Raw genomic sequence first — 4,220 nt, 5'->3', positions numbered from 1 at the left:
CCCAACTCCTGTACTCAATACTCTGACCAATAAAGGAAAGCATACCAAACGCCTTCTTCACTATCCTATCTACCTGTGACTCCACTTTCAAGGAGCTATGAACCTGCACTCCAAGGTCTCTTTGCTCAGCAACACTCTCTAGGACCTTACTATTAAGTGTATAAGTCCTGCTAAGATTTGCTTTCCCAAAATGCAGCACCTCGCATTTATCTGAATTAAACTCCATCTGCCACTTCTCAGCCCATTGGCCCATCTGGTCCAGATCCTGTTGTAATCTGAGGTAACCCTCTTCGCTGTTGATCAACATTAAAACCAGCTCCCAAAAAGGAGGACAGCTGGGATGTAACAGGATCATTCCAATAATAAGAAATAATAGTTAAAATAAATTACATAGGGATAACAGTTATTTCAATATTACATAAAATAGAAATTGCTGGAGAAGCTCAGCAGGTCTGGCAGTATCTATGGACAGGATGCAAGAGTTAACTTTTGAGTCCAATGACTCTTCAGACCATAAGACAGAGGAGCAAAAGATGACCATTTAGCCCATCAAGTCTTCCCCCCCCATTCGATTATGACTGATATGTTTCTCATCCCCATTCTTCTGCCTTCTCCCAGGAACCCTTGAATCCGTTACTAATCAAGAACCAACTCCAAGTTGAGATACATTCAAATGACTTAGCCTCCACAGCCATCTGTAGCAATGAGTTCTACAGATTAACCACCCTCTGGCTGAAGATATTCCACCTCATTTGAATTCTAAAGGTTTGTCCCTTCGCTTTGTGCAGTCAGGTCCTGGTGGAAACATCTTCTCCATATCCACTCTATCCAGCTCCCTCAGTATTCTATACTTTTCATCATATTCCCCCCCATCCTTCTAAATTCTATCAAGACCAGACCCAGAGTAGTCAACCACCCCTCATATGGTAAGCCCATCATCTCCAGGATGTTTCTTGTAAATCTCCACTGGAACCATTCCAACATCAGCACATCCTTCCTTAGATATGGTTCCCAAAACTGCTCACAATATTCCAAATGCGATGTGACAACGTCTTATCCAGCCTCGGCTGCACATCTCTGCGCCTGTAGTTTAGCCCGCTTCAAATGAATGCTAACCTTCCATTTGCTTTCGTAACAGCCAACTAAACCAGCACATTAACCTTCAGAGAATCTGAACTCTGACTCCCAAGTCCCTTTGTGCTTCAAATTTCCCCATTCAGAAAACAGTCTCTATTCACACTTCTATTGCTGTTTAATGCTCTGACACAACATGTAAAAGGTTTGTCTCGTCTTTTTCCTTATTTTCTCTCATATTCACAATTTTAATTCATGTGAGTATCAATGGCTTGGTCAGCATTTATTGCCTATTCCCAATTTCTCACCATTGCAGTTTTGGGTGTTGGGGGTTCCATGCTGCTGTTAGGAAAGGTGTTTCAGGGTTTTGGTTAGCGACAGTGAAGGAACTAGTGAATGAGATTAGTGGGAAGCCTTTAAAAACTAGCAGAGGATTACTAAAAAAAAGCAATGCGGGGGGATGATGAAATAAGAGCGCAAGCTAGCTAGTAATAAAAAAAAAGCTCTTGTATTTTATTTTGTAAGATATCTAAAAGATAAGAGAGGCAAGAGTGAACTTTGGACTGCCACTTTTGGAATACTGTGTGCAATTTTGGTCTCCCTGCTACAGGAAGGATGCTGTGAAATTTGAAACTTGTGAAACAGAATAGATTTACAAGAATGCTGCTAGAGTTGGAGGGTTTGATCTATAGGGAGAGGCTGAATAGGCTGGGGCTATTTTTACTGGAGCATCAGAGGCTGAAGGGTGACTTTGTAGAGGTTTATAACATCATGAGGAGCATGGATAGGATAAATAGACAAGGTCTTCTCCATATCATGGGTGAGTCTAGAACTAGAAGGCGTAGATTTATGGTGAGAGGGAAAACATTTAAAAGGGATCTAAGTGGAAACGTTTTCACACAGAGGGTAGCACATGTATGGAATGAGCTGCCAGAGGGAATAATGGTGGAAGCTGGTACAATTGCAACATTTAAAAGGCACCTGGATGGATATATGAATAGGAAGGGTTTAGAGGGATATGGGCCAAATGCTGGCAAATGAAACAAGACTAATTTAGGATATCTAGATGGTATGGACAACTTGGACAGAAAGGTCTGTTCCGATGCTTTACAGCTCTATGAATCCACTGGAAAATGAAGGTGGAGAACTAGTAATAGAGAACAAAGAAATGTCAGAGGAAGTGAATAGGTAGTTTGCATCAGTTCTCACAGTGGAAGACACAAGTAACATGCTAGAATTTTAAGAGAGTCAGGGACAGAGGCGAGTGTAGTGGCCATGACTAAGGAGAAGGTTCTAGGGAAGCTGAAAGGTTTAAAAGTGGATAAATCATCTGGACGAGATGGACTAAACTCCAGAGTTCTGCAGGAGAAAGCTGAGAAGATTGTAGAGGTGGTGATCTATCAGGAATCATGGAGAGTCCCAGAGGACTGAAAATGACTAATGTAAGACTCCTGTTTAAGAATGGAGGGAGGCAGAAGACAGGAGTGTTTGGAAGTGTATGGTCAAATAGGGCTGAGCCAACATGGATTAGTCAAGGGGAGGTCACGTCTGACAAACCTGTTAGAATTCTTTCAGAAGGCAATGAGCAAGTTTAACAAAGGGCAGCCAGTGGATATGATAGATTTGGATTTCCAGAAGACCATACAGGAGGCAGCTAAACAAGAGCCAAAGTGTTCTGGGCAAGTTACTGGCATAGACAGAGAATTGGCTGACTGGCAGAAGGCAGAGATTTGGGATAAAGGGGTCATTTTCAGGATGGCAGCCAGTGACGAGTGAAGTTTCAGAGGGGTCCATGTTGGAACCACAACTTTCACGTTAGACATTAACAATCAAGATGCAGGAACTGAGGGCATTGATGACACAAAGACAGATGGAGGGGCAGATAGTGTTGAGGAAGTGGGGAAGCTGCATCAGGATTTGAACAGGCTAGGAGATTGGGCCAGGTAGCAGCAGATGGAATATATTGTGGGCAAGTGAAGGTTTTGGACTTTGGTAGGAAGAATAGAGGCACAGACTAATTTCTAAACAAGGAGGCCTCAGAAATGTGAAGCACAAACATTGTGGTTGACGTCTTTTAGCTGGAAACAGGATAATCAAAATGATTCAAGCTATTCTGATTGAATGCAACTAATTACATGCTTATTTAAAGGATAAATTCAAAAATACAGTAATGCCGTTACAGGTGGTTTTTTTGTGTGCCATAAACATATAGCCATATGTCAAGAAATGGTAAAGCAATACATGGGTTCTTTCCATGATGATAATACTATCTACAGATAAGAGTGAACTTGGAAGGTGAGCACATATATCTGACCTCAACAACAGCTGCTGCACATAGAGTTCAAGTCACTGGACCATATCATATCCTGTTACAGTGGGTAATCATTGACAGCACCACAAATTATGCTCCTTTAAAAGGCATGCGTACATCACAAAAAAAAACTACTAGATATCACTCTTGATTAGTGAAATGAAAGATTTGAAACTTCACTGTTCCAATAAAACTTAGCCACTCTACATGTTTCCAACATACTAATCTGACAAAAATAAGCAATGGGTTTTAAAATAAAACTTGACAAATTAAACATTAAAGTACCTGTAAGTTAAAATAAATTTTAAACCATACCTTATGCATTATTTTGCTCAGAAAACATTTCACCAAAATAAGAGCATGTCTCTTTTCGTCAGAAGAATGTGGATTTAAGACCCAACCCAGAACTTGAACACAAAATCAATGTCAGCCCTCCAGAACAAACTGAGGAGACTGCTGCATTATCTGAAGTGCCGACCTTTAGACGAGGTGTTAAATCCAAAGGCTAACTACCTTCATTGGTGGGTTTAAAAGAAGAGGGAAGTTATGCCCAGTTTCCTGGACAGTATTTATCTCTTAGCTGATGAATAACTACCCTTCCACATTGACAACCACTCAGAAGAAGCAGTATAGATAGCAAGAACACAATGTTATCTGTGTTGGAGACTTCAATGTCCATTAGGAGAAAGTGAGGACTGCAGATACTGGAGATCAGAGCTGAAAAATGTGTTGCTGGAAAAGCGCAGCAGGTCAGGCAGCATCCAAGGAGCAGGAGAATTGATGTTTCGGGCATAAGCCCTTCTTCAGGAATGAGGAAGGTGTGCCAAGCAGGCTA

At 41.3% G+C, this 4,220-nt stretch overlaps 1 protein-coding gene across 1 annotated transcript in view; it reads right to left on the bottom strand.

The window, feature by feature from the left end:
- Positions 1–4,220, bottom strand: part of LOC122550099 (zinc finger MYND domain-containing protein 11-like) — a 32,599-nt gene that overhangs the window by 18,119 nt on the left and 10,260 nt on the right. The window lies entirely within an intron of this gene.

The sequence above is a fragment of the Chiloscyllium plagiosum genome, chromosome 5 (assembly GCF_004010195.1).
Source record: "Chiloscyllium plagiosum isolate BGI_BamShark_2017 chromosome 5, ASM401019v2, whole genome shotgun sequence".
Taxonomy (NCBI): Eukaryota; Metazoa; Chordata; class Chondrichthyes; order Orectolobiformes; family Hemiscylliidae; genus Chiloscyllium; species Chiloscyllium plagiosum.
This window is presented reverse-complemented; position numbering and strand designations above follow the sequence as displayed.